The sequence below is a fragment of the Magnolia sinica genome, chromosome 11, assembly GCF_029962835.1.
Source record: "Magnolia sinica isolate HGM2019 chromosome 11, MsV1, whole genome shotgun sequence".
Lineage (NCBI taxonomy): Eukaryota > Viridiplantae > Streptophyta > Magnoliopsida > Magnoliales > Magnoliaceae > Magnolia > Magnolia sinica.
Window position 1 is genome coordinate 5785057 of NC_080583.1, and position 17372 is coordinate 5802428.

Sequence of the window (17372 nt, forward strand, 5' to 3'; positions counted from 1 at the left end):
GGTTCCAGTTTTCTTTTATTTTCCATTCGAGGTTATTTCCCATACAATTTTTCTACACCTCTTACTATATCGCTTCTTTTTTGTTTTTTGTTTTTTTGAATAAAATGGATAACTTCAGAAAGTTTTCATTTCATCATGTAAAAGATGCATCAACAAATCAAGAACTTATAGAGGGGTTGAGCACATTCCCAATGAATAACACAACCCCACTAGCCTCTTCTTTGATCATGAACATGAACGGGTGATCGGCTACAAAGTCCATGTACGTAGACGTGAACTGCTACAATTGTATGCCACAATAGCGGCGGTGGCAGCAGCAGCTTCAGTCCCTTCCTCATCAACTCCAACAAATGACTTGTGGAATATCTTGGAGACGAAGAGTTCTTGATAGTCTACCATCTTTGTAAGCCCGCCTTGTTTTGAGAAAGGTGAATACAATCCCAATTCCTTTATAATCCCTAAAGCTTCCAACCCAAATGAGATCTTGAACCGTGGGAGCTGAACCCGGCCAGCTTCAACTTCCCAGAGCTTAAGATGATGACCCAAGAAGCTGGAGTTGAGATCAAAATTCTTTATGAGGTTTGGCAATCCGTCTCTCGTGTGGGAGGATGAAATACATGGAGAATCGTCTGTCAGTGTTTCCATGTTGGTATGGGAGTTTGAGGACTTTGAATCCGTCGAAAGAGCGGAGGAAGTGCTTCTTATTGTTGCTTGCCATGAAGGCCGCTCGGCGGATGCTTCCATCGAGGAGGTAGAAATCTCTGTCTTGGGTCTTTGACCCGTCAAACATCGTACTCCAGGCACCTTTGAAGTAGATTGCATTTGCAAGAACAAGCATGGTAGACCTATCAAGAGATCCAGATGGAAGAAGCTCTTTGATTAGGCCGTTTTTTGAGCTTTCGATCCATGAATTCACTTGGCGGGCCACTTTATTAGCCTAATAATCACAACCATCAACCTCAACATCAATGAAAAGAACTGCATTACTGTTGTAGAGAAGCATGAATGATCTTCTGCAGGTTAGGAAATTTGCCTTGATTATCCATGTTTGGGATGTGAACATGGTTTGGACCAATAGTCAGGTGGGCCCTTTTAAGGATGTGGTGTAAGACCTATATCCTAATCTGTACTGTTCCGTCGACTCCCGCGATCCTTCCCGTCGAATTCCGGCAACCCGCCACTTATAATCGATGTTTACGCGCGATCCTAAGTCATATCCTGTAGATTTGAGTTGGCTTAATCCGATACTTGTACCATTGAGACCGCACCATTGCCACGGTTCCAACGCCGTGTCTTGCACATTGAATCGATACCCTGGCCAGGAGATGTGGGCCCGCGTTCAGTTCGAGGAAAACACCGCCCGTTTGCTATCTCAAGAGAATCTCTACAACATGTCCTATCAATCAATTACCTAATCAATCAATCAATCACCTCATGTTAAGTACAAGAGCAACCCTAAAGTCAACTCTCTCCTACACACCCATATATGTCAAGTACAACTATCACCTTACATTCATTACCTCTCTTACAACCACCCATTCTCTCTCTCTTTCTTTTCACATTTTCCAAGCAAGCAAAGGAGTGCACGTCCAAGCACTCTAAGGAGACAAAAGAGTTAGTTGTGTGGCCCACTTCCTATCCCAAAAATCCATCATCCTAGCCCTTCAACTCTCATCACCTTCCATCAAAGTGAGACACAAGAAGATTGACGTTTCATCGGACCAAGAAGATCGAACGGTAGGTGCTTTATAGGCCTAGATTTAATGCTTTGATGATGGGCCAAGTGAGGCCTACCGATTGATGGTATGAATCTCACTTTGCACCCTAGGTGTGGTCGATGACCCACCTTGATTCTCATGATCATTCCATGATGAGGCCATTCTCCATATATCCCATCATGTTGTTTATTTTCCTTGCATGAATATGGTCATCTAGACCATTGCATTTTGGTGGAGAAAGGATCTCCACTGTTGATTTTAATCGGTGGGCCCACATGTAATGGGACCCACTGAATGTACGATTGAATGAGGGAGGGCCCATAGTGTCGGGGTCCCTTCATCGCACGTGTGTGTGTGTGTCTCTCTCTCCCTCTGTTTTTCATTTTTTTCACGTGATGATGTGGCTGTGTGGCCCACTCGAATAGACCCCACCTTGGTGTATGTCTTATCCACACCATCCATGCATATGGTGGCCCACCTGGACAGCATGTCTGAAGGTTGGGCCCACCTCAATATGTGTTGTATCCAAAACCGTCTAGTGTCCCTGGATGCTGGACGTCAGTGAAGTGCGAACTGACGGTGTGGTGTACCGTCCAGTGAAACAAAAATATCAGTTTGATTACAAGACTTGGGTGGACCGCTCATACATGCCCCACCTTGATGTATGGATTTAATCCACACCATCCATCCCATTCCCTAGCTCATTTTACGCGTTGAGCTGAAAAATGAAGGCAATCCAATTTTCTGGTGGGCCATAGCTTAGAAAATAATGATTGTTACCATTTAAATCCGTTAAGGGTCTACTCTGATGTTTCTATACCAAAAAACATAAATATTGGGCTCATTTAGGCTGTCTTGAGCCATAGAATGTAACGGTTGGGTCGGATTGTCCGGATGCGGGCTGTACCACGGAAACACCTGAGAAAAAAAAGTATGCAGCAGGGCTACTACTGCTGACGTCCAGAGCTATTGTTGCGGCTCCTTGGAGGTAGGGACGTGGTCCCAGCCGTGGGCCCTACGTGATGTGTGTTGAACATCACACCGTGCATATGGTGGGCCCCTTTTAGTTGTGAGCCCCACCCCAAAAATCTAGCCGTACTCAATGCTCAGATGGTCCACGTCACAGGAAACAGTGATGATTGAACGTCTACCATTGAGACCCTGTTGGGTCACCGAAGTTTTGAATCATTATGAAATTTGTTTTTCCTCTTCATCCGGGTCTGGTGACCTTATCAACAGATTATATGGAAAATAAATATTATGGTGGGCCCCACGTGGGACCCATTGATGTATGTGTTCCACACCTTCCATTAGTGTGGCCCCCACCATGAGGTATGTGCTTTATCCATGTTGTCCATCCCTATGGGACCCACCATGATGCATGTGTTGCATCCAAACTGTCCAACCCTTTGGCAAGCTCGTCTTAAGGCTTGAGGTTAAAAATAAGACAGATCTAGGATCAAGTGGACCACATTGTAGAAAACAGTGGGTTTGAACGTCCACCATTGAAACCCTTGGGCTGCAGGGTTTGGACTAATATGATATTTCTTTTTCCTTTAAATCCAGGTCTTTGTAACTTTATGAATAGACTGGATGGGAAATAAACCCTATGATAGGGCCCATTGAAATTTAACTGTGGAAATCATTATCACTACGGTTATATATGGTATCGTCCAGTTGATCTTTTGATATGATTCATTTCTTTATACATATACATATTGATTTCTAAAAATAGATGAATTGTATTCGGCCCATTCAACTCGGCCCATTCGACTTGGCCCATTTGATTCGGCCCATTGCTTCGATTCATTTGATTAGGCCCAATGTATGAGGCCCATTGTTGAGGCCCACCTTGATATACATGAGGCCCATGTGATGCGGCCCATGTGATGTATTTGGGGCCCATGGGTCAAGGCCCAATGGGATGTATATAAGGCCCTTTGCAATATGTGATTTCACCATAGTTTGTGTAATGACGTTTATGACGGGCCGTGCCTTGGGAGCAATGATGGTTTGACGTCCACATTGTAAGAATAATGTTGGTTAAACGTCCGTATTATAATTCTCCCTAGGGCCTATTAATAGGCTCATACATGTTGTGTGTAGGCCATCTAGGCCCATCTTCGTTGTGAGGATAGTTCATCACTTTATAACATGCTTAGTATAATTCTATAACTCATGCCATACGAATCATATGTATGCTTGATATGAATAGTGACTGATCATAGCGTATGCCATTGGGTAGATTATTTATGGGATTCACTGATAGGAGTTACCCACATGAGCGCATGGTACATGCAGGATTGTTGCATGACTGGATAACGTGATTCATGCATCTCACATTTGTGTGTCGTGATCATTGTACGCCTTAGTGACATCAGGGCCATGGCCTCCATAGGCACATCGTGGATGGCCGTATCGGATGCCGAAAATACTTAGTTCTAGAACTGTGGGCACTTAGGATGTCCTTAGGTGAAAGTCTCAGAACCTTTTTGGTACCAGGAGATGCTCCAACGTCTAGACCGAGTGGATACATGAGCGCAGGAGTGCTGAATACCAGTAAGCCGCATCTCCCACTGTGTTATGGTGGGTTGGAAGGGGGTGTGACTTTATCTGCCCTAGTGAGGGAGTTGTAAGATAGGCTAAGTTTGACCAGCTCACAAATGAGTTTGCTATCGACGAGCCAGGTAGATATTGACAGACTACTGGTCAGGCGGATAGTATGAATTATTCCACTTACTGGGCTATGTGGCTGGGAAGGCGGCAATCACTGTGAAGTGTATTAGACCCTGGTGATATCTCAGAGAGAAACTGTACTGTACTTGATGAGGACTGGCATGCTTGCTTTGCATCTCGCATATGACATTTGGCTACATAGGCCTTGTATCGCATGATCTTGGTATGGCCGATAGCATTCATGCCTAGCATCACATAGCCTTGATATGACTGATTGTATTCATGAACTTACTTGCATATTTTAGCATTACTCTGATTTTGTATACTTGGCACTTGCCTTGCATATGCACTTACACTACCCTCTAAGCTTTTGTAAGCTTATGCACGACCGTTGTGTGCATGTGTCGTTGGATCACCGCAACGCTGAGGTAGGAGTGCATATTAAATTATTTTGGAGCTTTTGATCACCTTATATTTTCCTTTCTGCATTATACTCAAAAGTTTTTGATATAGTGGATATGTGGTAATGTTGTTTTGTGACTTAGTTATGCTTGCGGTTATGTTGCATTACAAAAAAAATCATGCTGAAAATCCTCCTTTTAGGATCTCAGGATCGGAATCTGTCATATGAGTGCTGGGATCCGAGAATGGGCCACTACAGAGGCTGTCGATGCCAGATTCGACGATCGAAAATTTTGTGAGCCCGATTTCTGAGTTTGGGGCGTGATAGAAGTTGGTATCAGAGCATAACTTGGGAATACCTGAGGATCACATCACATATCTACTATGAACTTAGAATGAATAGGTTCTGAGTTTGAATAACTTAGGATTTTTCGATATAGACCCTTAACGTTTATGCCTTCGAGAATTCTCAAGGCTGATAGGCCCTTGTTCCTTCCTATAGGACATGCTGCCTAGAAGAGCGACCCGAGCGAATCACGCTCCACCACTTGCGACTCCCGCTCTACCACTTGCGATTCCTACTCCACCACCGGATATTCCTGCTTTCTAGCCTGAGGATGCCACTCCTCTACCTGAGACCGGTGCGGATCCGACCGTACTTGTGAGTGCCACCCAGCTGCAGCAGATGCTACAGGCGATGACCGTTATTTTTCAGGGGCAGAGTAGGCGTCCTACTGTTAAGCTAGCTGAGGCAGAGCAGGAGCGTGCGAGCGCCCTTCTCAAAGACTTCCAACAACACGATCCCTCGCGTTTTCGGGGCGAGCCAGACCCTATTGTAGCAGAGATATGGTGCTTGGAGGTGAAGAAGATATTCGACACCATAAGATGTACGACCCAGCAACGAGTCCCATTAACCGTATTTCTTCTCTAGGGAGAGGCCCAGCATTGGTGGGCATCTGTCGCCTGAGCGGCAGCAGCCGATTTCAAGTGGACTTGGGAGGACATTGTAGACCGGTTTGACCGGAAGTTCTTTCTCGAGCATGCGCGACAACAGAGCGCATTAGAGTTTGGGACTCTGGTCCAGGGGGATATGACTACGTCCTAATATGAGGCACGTTTCGTCATGCTATCGAGATTCGCGATGTACCTTGTTGATGATGAGGGGCGGAAGGCTCGCTGTTTTGAGAACTGCTTGCGTCCTACCTCAGGAGCGGTGTGGTCGGACATATGCTTCCGACATTTGAGCAGATTATGGAGAGGGCCCAAATCTAGGAGGTAAATTGGGTCGGTTTGCAGAGGGCCCGTAACTAGAGAGGAGATCAGAAGAGGAAGGCGTCATCTGGTAGCTCGCAGCAGCAACAATATCATCCACAGCAGCGACGCATGACCCGCCCAGCATTCCGAGCACTAGTGGCACCCCCCGCACCACCACCGGGACCATTTTCAAGTACTTGCTTTGGGTGCAGTAAGACAAGACATCGTAGGCACGAGTGTCCCCATCCGCATGAGCAGCAGCCGAGGGCACCGTATCAGCCTTCGCGACAGCCCCCACAATAGTAGCAGCGACCGCAACACTAGCCTCCGGGACCTCCCTCGCAGCTGCAAAGGCAGCAGATCAGGCCGCCACAGCGGCAGCAGCAGCAGTAGAGACCTCAGAGGGGATCGACACCTCCCGAGGGCAGATTTTATGTCACTTAGCAGGACCCTCAGTCATCAAGAGGGGTCGTCGAGGGTACTCTTCCTGTTTTCCCATGCATTGCACGTGTATTGTTTGATTCTGCATCGCATTCCTTTGTGGCTGATGTTTTTCGCCGATCGACCGGTTTGCCGATGGAGTCTGCCTGCGAGGGTTTGTCGGTGTCGACGCCCTTAGGGAAGACTGCAGTGATAGACCGATTTTGCTCGTCTTGCCCTATTCTGATTGGGGATATCTTTTTGCCTGTCGATCTGTTCGAATTGCCGATGTCTGAGTTTGATGTCATCTTGGGCATGAATTAGCTCACCGAGTACCACGCTATATTGGACTGTTCAGCGAGGACAGTCACGTTCTGTATACCCGGCGTGCCAGAGTTCCAGTTTGTTGCCGAGCCCAGAGGAGAGCAGCTTTCCTGCATGTTATCGTGTGGCATTGAGGAGTTAGTTGCTTTGAGTATCGACCAGTTACTGGTCATTTGGGGTTTTTTTGATGTGTTCCAGGAGATTTTGGGGTTACCACCTCATCGGCACACCGAGTTCCAGATTGATCTCGTGCCCGATACCACGCCTATTTCGAAGGCCCCATATCGTATGGTACTGTTGGAGTTACGGGAACTGCAGAAGCAGTTGGACGAGTTACGTGATTTAGGCTTTATCTGTCCGAGCAATTAGCCGTGGAGAGCATCGGTACTCTTCGTGAAGAAGAAGGATGGCTCGTTGAGGCTTTGCGTAGATTACGACGAGTTCAACAATGTCACGATCAAGAAGTACCCACTTCCGAGGATCAATGATTTGTTTGATCAGTTGCAGGAGGCGCAGTTCTTTTCGAAGATAAACTTGTGGTCCGGTTATCATCAGGTTCGGGTCCGAGATGAGGATATCCAAAAGACAGCCTTTAGGACGCGCTATGGTCATTTTGAGTTTCAGGTCATGTCCTTTAGATTGACCAATGCACCCGCAGTATTCATGCAGTTGATGAACGAGGTCTTTCGTCCATATCTCGACCAGTTTGTTGTGGTGTTCATCGATGACATTCTGATATATTCGAGGACCCGTGAGGAGCATGAGCGGCATCTGGAGATTACCTTGTAGACCCTCCATGCACACCAGCTTTACGCGAAGCTGGAGAAGTGCGAGTTCTGGCAGGAGAAAGTGAAGTTCCTTGGTCATGTGGTGATAAGGCAGGGTGTTGCCATGGACCCCTCGAAGATTGATGCTGTGCGTCAGTGGGGCTAACCCACGAACGTATCTGAGATCCGCAATTTTCTTGGTTTGACGGGTTACTACCGACGTTTCATTGAGGGATTCTCTCGTATTGCAACCTCGTTAACCAGGTTGACCCGGAAGGGTGCCGAGTTCATTTAGAGTGATGCTTGTGAGTAGGCATTTATGGAGCTGAAGGACCGCCTCACGTCTGCTCCTGTCCTCACTCTTCCCTCTGGGAGTGATGGATTTGTTGTATTTACAGATGCCTCACGAGTTAGCTTGGGTGCTGTCCTGATGCAGCACGGGAAGCCGGTGGCTTATGCGTCTCGCCAACACAAGGTCCATGAGCTGAACTACCCCATGCATGATTTGGAGCTGACAGTAGTTGTTTTCGTATTGAAGGTGTGGAGGCACTATCTCTATAGGGTGAGGTTCGAGCTCTTCTCCGACCACAAGTGCTTGAAGTATCTATTCTCTCAGACTGAGCTAAACATGAGGCAGAGGCGTTGAATGAAGCTCCTGAAGGACTATGATTTTGATCTCCAGTACCACCCGGACAAGGAGAACGTGGTGGCAGATGCCTCAGCCGTCAGCCACGAGGCCTGGTGGCGCACATGATAATTAAGGAGTGGAGGATGCTTAAGGATGTGTCGGCTTTTGACTTCGAGATCAGCTTGCAGTCTTCTATTGTGCAGTTATCAAGCCTGTCGATTCAACCCTGTCTTGTCGCAAGGGTGATCGAGGCTCGGCAGGCAGATAGTCGGTACAGAGTTATCGGGTAGAGGCAGCATCTGAGAGTCAGTCAGACTGACAGATTGGTTCTGATGGTAGACTTTGCTTCAGAGGACGATTATGTGTCCTGGATATTCCTGAGTTACGCAGATATCTTATGACCGAGGCACATCGATCGTGGTTCTCTATTCACCCTGGCTCGACGAAGATGTATCGCGATGTAAGGCGTCAGTATTTTTGGGCAGGGATGAAGCACCAGATCACCAGGTTTGTGGCTGAGTGTGACACGTACCAGAATGTCAAGGCCGATCATCAGAGACCCTCTGGTCTATTGCAGCCGTTGAGTGTCCTGATGTGAAAGTGGGAACACGTGTCGACAGATTTTATTATGGGCTTGCCAAGGACACAGTGCGGTCATGACACCATCTGGGTTGTCATGGACCGTCTGACGAAGTCGGCATATTTTCTTATGATTTGTGAGACCTGACTTGTAGATCGGCTCGCCAACCTGTTTGTTGATGATATCGTGAGATTGTACGGTGTTCCTGTGTCGATCGTTTCAAACAAAGACCCGAAGTTCACTTCTCAGTTTTGGGAGAGCTTCCAGAGAGCAATGGGGACTGATTTGCAGCTCAGCACTATGTACCGTCCGTAGACCGATGACCAGACTGAGAGAGTCAACCAGATCTTTGAGGATATGCTCAGAGCATGTGCGATCAACTTTTTGGGTAGTTGGAACGAGCACCTGCGATTGGCTGAGTTTGCATACAACAATAGTTATCAGGCGACCATTGGCATGACTCCTTTTGAGGCATTATACGGCAGGCCGTGCAGATCTTTGAGTTATTGGACCAAGGTTGGAGAGTGGCGTCTCCTAGGTCCCGAGCTTATGCAGCAGACGTCAGAGGCTATCGATGTCATCAGGCAGAGGATGCGCACAGCTCAAAGCTGGTAGAAGAGTTTTGCTGATTATCGATGTCGTCCCTTGGAGTTTACCGTTGGGGACTATGTGTATCTCAAGGTCTCACCCATGAAGGGTGTGGTTCGATTTGGAACGAAGGGCAAGTTTGCCCCGAGATTCATAAGACCTTTCGAGATCACCGGGCTCGTTGGCGCCGTGGTGTAAGCCCCGTATCCTAGACCGTACCGTTCCATAGGCTTCCGCGGTCTTCCCGGTCGAATTCAGGCAACCTTCGACCCTTATCCGGTATTTGCGCGCGACCCTGATCCTCATGCCGTCAACCCGAGTCGGCTTAACCCAAGACTTATACCTTAGTGACCGCATCGTCGCCGCGGTTCCGATGCCGCGACTTGCACGCCGAGGCGATACCTTGGTTGGGAGATGTGGGCCAGCGTTCGGTGCGAGGAAAACGCCGCGCGTGCGAATTCTGAGAGAATCTCTACAAGGTGTCACATCAATCAATCAATCCCATCAATCCCATCATGTTAAGTACACATCACCTTTCACCCTTTCCAAGCAAGCCCCAAAGTCAAAAAGTTCTTACACAAACCCATACCTCTCTTACAACTTTTTCCAAAAAAGTCAAAAAAGCTTCTTACACCCATCACCACCACATCCATCACTCCATCACCCATCACTCCCTCTCTCTCTCTCTCCCTTTATAAGTCTCTCTCATTTTCCAACTCTCCCATAAGCAAGAAAATCCCTTACGTATGAGCCCTCCAATGGTGAGAAAATGCAAGTGTGGCCCATCTTTCCATCCTTAGATCTCTCATCTCAACCATCCATTTCTCATCTTCCTCCATCAAAGAGGAGCACAAGGAGTTAAGGAAGCCAAGGAATCAAGAAGATCAAGCGGTGGGTGCCTTGATAGGGTAGTTTTTGATATTTTTAAGATGGGCCAAGTGAGGCCAACCGATCAATGGTTTGGATCTCACTTTGGACCCTAAGATGTGGCCGATGGCCCACTTGGATCATCATGATCATTCCATGATGGGGCCATTATCCATGGACCCCATCATGATGTTTATTTTCTTGCATACTTAAGGTCATCTAGACCGTCTATTTTAGTGGAGAAGGGATCTCCACCGTTGGATTTCGATTTCATGGACCCACATGTAATGGGACCAACCTGATGTATGATTTAGTGTAAGGGAGGGCCCATAGTGCCGGGGTCCCTCCATCACGCGGGTCTCACTCTCTATCTATCTCTCTTTTATTTTATTTTATTTTTGTGATGATAATGAGGTTGTGTGGCCCACTTGAATGGATCCCACCATGAGGTAGGTATTTTACCCAAACCATTTTTAAGTGGGGCCCACCTTATATGTGTAGTACCCATGCCATCCATCACTTGGTGGCCCACCTAAGCAGGGCCCACCTCCAACGAATATGGTAAGTCCAGCGTCCAGGGACGCTGGACGTTTGCTGGAAAGAAACCAAAATAGCTTGGTTCCAAGCCAATGAGGATGGTCCACTCATGTAGGCCCCACCTTGATGCATGTATTCAATCCACGCCGTCCATTCCCTTCTCAATCCCATTTTAGGCGTTGAACCGAAATACAGAGTCAATCCGAGGTTCTGGCAGGCCACACCATATCAAATGGTGGTTTTCACCATTGAAGCCTTCCCTGAAATTATTATATGCCAAAATATGTCCAATATTGGACTTGTTTTGCTCGTGTTGAGCCATGGAAGGCCATTGGACGGAGTGGATTGTCAAAATATGGACCCCACCTGCGAAAACCGCGGGAAAACTGAAATAAAAAAAATAATAATAATAAAATCTTAACACAGCAGCAATGCTGCTGTGTCAGAAAGGGCAGCAGGCGCTGCCTGCGCGCCAGCGTCCAGCGGACAGACCGCCAGCCACCCACGGCTGTAGCTATGGGCCCCACCTTGATGTTATTTGTCATCCAACCCGTTCATGAGGTGGGCCATTCCCAGAAGTGGGCCCCCTCCAAATTCCAACGCCATCCAAGACTCAGGTGGCCCACACCGTATGAAATAGTGGGATTGAACCTCTACCTTTGAAACCCTTTTTGGGCCCACAGAAGTTTTGGATCAGGGTGAAATTTGTTTTCACCCTTCATCTATGCCTACTTGACCTTACCAACGGGTTGGATGGTATCTCAACATTATGGTGGGCCCCACATGGAGCCCACAGTGATGTAGCCAGCAGTGATGTAAGTGTTTTATCCGCACCGTCCAGGGATGGTGGGCCTATTGAGTGCGTGCGTGTGTGGTGTGTGCGTGTGTGTATATATATATAATATTATATTATATATAATATTATATGTACTGTATATATATTATATATTATATCATATATAATATAATGGTGGTGGGCGGCTTATCTCAGTACTTGTGGCCCATGGTTAAGGCCCACTTTGATTTATATGTAAGGCCCATGGGTCGAGGCCCATTTGATGCATTAGGGGCCCATGGGTCGAGGCCCATTAAGATGTAATGGGGCCAATGGGTTGAGGCCTATTTGATGCACGTATAGGGCCCAATTGGCAAGGCCCATTTGATACATATAAAGCCCATGTGAGTAGGCCCATTTGATGCACTCTAAGGCCCAGGGTTATAACCCATTGCAATGTACATAAGGCCCATTGGTGCGGTCCATTGATATGGCCCACTTAATGAATATAAGGCCCATGTGATTTGGCCCATTTGATGTATTTATGGCCCAATGGGATGTACCTAAGGTCCATTGCAATGTGTGATCCCAACACGGGTTATGTAATGATGTTTACGTTGGGCTATGCCTTGGGAGCAATGGTGGTTTGACGTCTATATTGCAAGTATAGTGTTGGTTAAATGTCCACATTATGACTCACCCTAGGGCTCATTATAGGCCGTACGTGTTATGTGTAGGTCGTCTAGGCCCATCTTTGTTATGAACATCATCCATCCCATATAACATGTTTAGTTCCATGATTCATGATCATATGCATCATATATATGCTTGATATGAGAAATGACCGATCATAGCATATGCCTTCGGGCAGATTATTTAGGGGCTCCCGTACAGGGGGTGTTGCCTTACATGAGCGCACGATACGCGCAGGATTGTTGCATGACTGGATAGTGTGATTCATGCATTCACATTGTGTGATATGGTTACTGTACGCCCTAGCAACATCAGGGTCGTAGCCTTTACAGACATATCGTGGTTGGCAGGATTGGATACCGAAAATACTGTTCTACATGGGGTGTGAAAGATATCCCTGGGTGAAAGTCCTTAAACCCTTATGGTACCAAGAGGTTGCTCTAACGTCTAGACCGAGTGGGTCCATGAGCGCTGAGTGCCGATTACCAGACGGTTGAGCTTTCCATTGTGTCGTGGTCAGTTGGAAGGGGGTGCGGCCTTACCTGCCCGAGAGTAAGGGGCAATGCTAGGCTAAGTCTAACCAGCTCGAGGAATGGCTCCGCTATTGACGAGCTGAGCCCGATATTGACAGGCGGATAGTGAGGTCTTTTCCACACACCTTATTGCATGCGATGGGGCGGCAATCTGGCTTGGAGTGTACTAGACCCCGGTGATATTCCAGATTTTGAGCTGTATTGATATGTGGACTTAGATGATGATTTGTATGCTTGAATTGCATTTTACATTGCATGGCCTTGGTATGGCCGACATCATTCTTTGCACCGCATGGCCTTGGTACGGCTAATGGTATTCTTGGCATTCATCAGCATGTTCTGCATTACTCTGATATTGCATAACTGCATTACCACCCTGAGCATACACTTTCACCACCTTCTAAGCTTTCTATAAGCTTATACACGACCGTTGCGTGCAGGTGACGTTGGATCGCAGCAGCGCTGAGGCAGGAGCACTTAGCAGATCATTTTGGAGCTTTTGGTCTATCTTCATTGTATTTCCCTTTATGCTTATTGTACTTATAAATTTTTTGATCATAGTGGAAATGTGATGGAGTTTTTGGTTGTTGTATGTGGGTTATGCCTTTGGTTATGCTTATTACGAATCAAACTGATGTTGAAAATCCTCCTTGTATCATCCCAGGATCGGAACCTGGCGAATGGGCGTTGGGAGCCGAGAATGTGGTTCTACGGAGGCTGTCGGCGCCGGATTCGACGATCGAGAATTTTGTGAGCTCGGTTTCCGAGTTTGGGGCGTGACACGTGGCCTATCGGCTTGACTTGTCACCTCAGTTGTCTGTCGTCTACAATATTTTCCATGTCTCTATGTTGAGGAAGTGTGGGTCAAACATCGTTCCCGTTATTGATTGATAGCCGTTAGAGGTTCGTGAGGACGCTTCTTACGTTGAGTAGCCAGCTAGTATCCTCAATCGGAAGGAGCAGGTCCTCCGGACCAAGGTCATTCTCTTGGTGAAGGTGCAGTTGGGCCATCATAGTATGGATGAGGTATCTTGGGAGCGCGAGGCTGAGATTTGAGAGCGCTGAGTATATATTGTATTGTATTTTGATTATATATGATATTATGTTTTCTATTCCCTTGTGAGTTATGTTTAGTTGCGATGGTAGTGTAAATTTTGAGAACGAAATTTTTATTAGGTAGGGACAGTTATAAGACCTGTATTGTAGTCCGTACTATTCCGTTGACTCCCACGATCCTTCTTGTCGAATTCCGACAACCCGTGACATATAATCGATGTTTGCGCGTGATCCTAAGTCATATCCTATAGATTTGAGTCGGCTTAATCCGAGACTTATACCATTGCGACCGCACCGTCGCTGTGGTTCCAACGCCGTGTTTTGCACACCGATTCGATACCCTGGGCAGGAGATGTGGGCTCGTGATTAGTTGGAAGAAAACACCATGCGTTTTGCTATCCTAAGAGAATCTCTACAACATGTCCCATCAATCAATCACTCAATCAATCAATCAATCACCTCATGTCAAGTACAAGAGCAACCCCAAAGTTAACTCTCTCTCACCCTCTCTCTTATATACTTGTATATGTCAAGTACAACTATCACCTCACATCCATCACCTCTCTTACAACTACCCCTTCTATCTCTCTTTTTCTTCACATTTTCTAAGCAAGCAAAGGAGTGCACGTCTAAGCACTCTAAGGAGAGAAAAGAGTGAGTTGTGTGGCCCACTTCCTATCCCAAAAATCCATCATCCTAGACCTTTAGCTCTTATCACCTTCCATTAAAGTAAGACATAGGAAGAGTGGCGTTCCATCGGACCAAGAAGATCGAACAGTGGGTGCTTTGTAGGCCTAGATTTAATGCTTTGATGATGGGCCAAGTGAGGCCTACCGATTGATGATATGGATCTCACTTTGGACCCTAGGTGTGGTCGATGGCCCACCTTAATTCTCATGATCATTCCATGATGGGGCCATTCTCCATGTACCCCATCATGATGTTTATTTTCCTTGCATGAATAGGGTCATCTAGACCATTGTATTTTGGTGGAGAAAGGATCTCCACCGTTGATTTTGATCGGTGGGCTCACATGTAATGGGACCCCACTTCATGTACGATTGAATGCATGGAAGGGATTGCACATAGTGTTGGGGTCCCTCCATCGCACGTGTGTGTCTCTCTCTCCCTCTCTTTTTCATTTTTTTTCATGTGATGATGTGGCTGTGTGGCCTACTCGGATGTACCCCACCTTGGTGTATGTCTTATCCACACCATTCATGCATATGGTGGCCCACCTGGATAGCACATCTGATGGTGGGGCCCACCTTACTATGTGTTTTATCCAAAACCATCCAGCTTCCCTGGATGCTGGACGTTACTGAAGTGCGAATTGAAGGTGTGGTGTATTGTCTAGTGAAACAAAAATATCAGTTTGATTACAAGACTTGGGTGGACCGCTCATACAGGCCCCACCTTGATGTATGGATTTAATCCACACCGTCTATCCCATTCCCTAGCTCATTTTAGGCATTGAGCTAAAAAATGAAGCCAATCTAATTTTCTGGCGGGCCATAGCTTAGAAAACAATGATTGTTACTGTTTAAATCCATTAAGGGCCTGCTCTGATGTTTCTATGCACCAAAATACATCGAATATTGGGCTCATTCAGGCAGTCTTGAGCCATAGAATGTAACGGCTGGGTCGGATTCTCTGGATGCGGGCTGTACCACGGAAACACCTGAGGAAAAAAAAAGTATGCAGTAGGGCTGCTGCTGCTGACGTCCAGAGGACGCTGCAGCAGCGTCCTCCGCTGCTGCGGCTCCCTGGAGGCAGGGATGTGGTCCCAGCTGTGGGCCCCACGTGATGTGGCAGGGATGTGGTCCCAGCTGTGGGCCCCACGTGATGTGTGTTGAACATCACACCATGCATATGGTGGGCCCCTTTTAGCTGTGAGCCCCACCCTAAAAATCTAGCCGTACTAATGCTCAGGTGGCCCACGTCACAGGAAACAGTGATGATTGAACGTCTACCATTGAGACCCTGTTGGGTCACCGAAGTTTTGAATCATTATGAAATTTGTTTTTCCTCTTCATCTGGGTCTGGTGACCTTATCAACAGATTATATGGAAAATAAACATTATGGTGGGCCCCACGTGGGACCCATGGATGTATGTGTTCCACACCTTTCATTAGTGTGGCCCCCACCATGAGGTATGTGCTTTATCCATGCTGTCCATCCCTATGGGACCCACCATGATGCATGTGTTGCATCCAAACCATCTAACCCTTTGGCAAGCTCGTCTTAAGGCTTGAGGTTAAAAATAAGACAGATCTAGGATCAAGTGGACCACATTGTAGAAAACGGTGGATTTGAACGTCCACCATTGAAACCCTTACGCTACAAGGTTTGGACTAATATGATATTTATTTTTCCTCTAAATCCAGGTCTTTGTAACTTTATGAATAGACTGGATGGGAAATAAACCCTATGATGGGGCCCACTGAAATTTAACTGTGGAAATCATTATCACTACGATTATATATGGTATGTTCCAGTTGATATTTTGATATGATTCATTTTTTTACACACACACACACACACACACACACACACACACACACACACATATATATATTGATTTCTAAAAATAGATGAATTGTGTTCAGCCCATTCGACTCGGCCCATTCAACTCAGCCCATTCGACTTGGCCCATTTGATTCAGCCCATTGCTTCGGTCCATTTGATTAGGCCCGATGTGATGTATGAGGCCCGTTGTTGAGGCCCACCTTGATTACATGAGGCCCATGTGATGCGGCCTATTTAATGTATTTGGGGCCCATGGGTCGAGGCCCAATGGGACGTATATAAGGCCCTTTGCAATGTGTGATTCCACCATGGTTTGTGTAATGATGTTTATGACGGGCCGTGCCTTAGGAGCAATGATGGTTTGACGTCCACATTGTAAGAATAATGTTAGTTAAACGTCCGCATTATAATTCTCCCTAGGGCCTATTGATAGACCCATACTTGTTGTGTGTAGGCCATCTAGGCCCATCTTCATTGTGAGGATAGTTCATCACTTTATAACATGCTTAGTATAATTCCATGACTCATGTCATACACATCATATGTATGCTTGATATGAATAGTGACTGATTATAACATATGCCATTGGGCAAATTATTTATGGGACTCACTAATACGAGTTACCCACATAAGTGCGTGGTACGCGCAGAATTGTTGCATGACTGGATAGCGTGATTCATGCATCTCACATTTATGTGTCATGATCATTGTACGCCCTAGCGACATCAGGGCCATGGCCTCCACAGGCACATCGTGGATGGCCGTATCGGATACCGAAAATACTTGGTTCTAGCACTGTGGGCACTTAGGATGTCCTTAGGTGAAAGTTCCTTTTTGGTGCAAGGAGATGCTCCAATGTCTAGACTAAGTAGATACACGAGCGCAGGAGTGTCGAATACTAGTAGGCCGCGTCTCCCACTGTGTCTTGGTCGGTTGGAAGATGATATGGCCTTATCTGCCCGAGTGAGGGGGTTGTAAGCTAGGTTGAGTTTGACCAGCTCGCAAATGAGTCCGCTATTGACGA

At 46.7% G+C, this 17372-nt stretch overlaps 1 pseudogene; it reads right to left on the minus strand.

Moving 5' to 3' along the window:
• Window positions 1–95: 95 nt before the first annotated feature.
• Window positions 96–17372, minus strand: part of LOC131218653 (serpin-ZXA-like) — a 29865-nt pseudogene continuing 12588 nt past the window's right edge.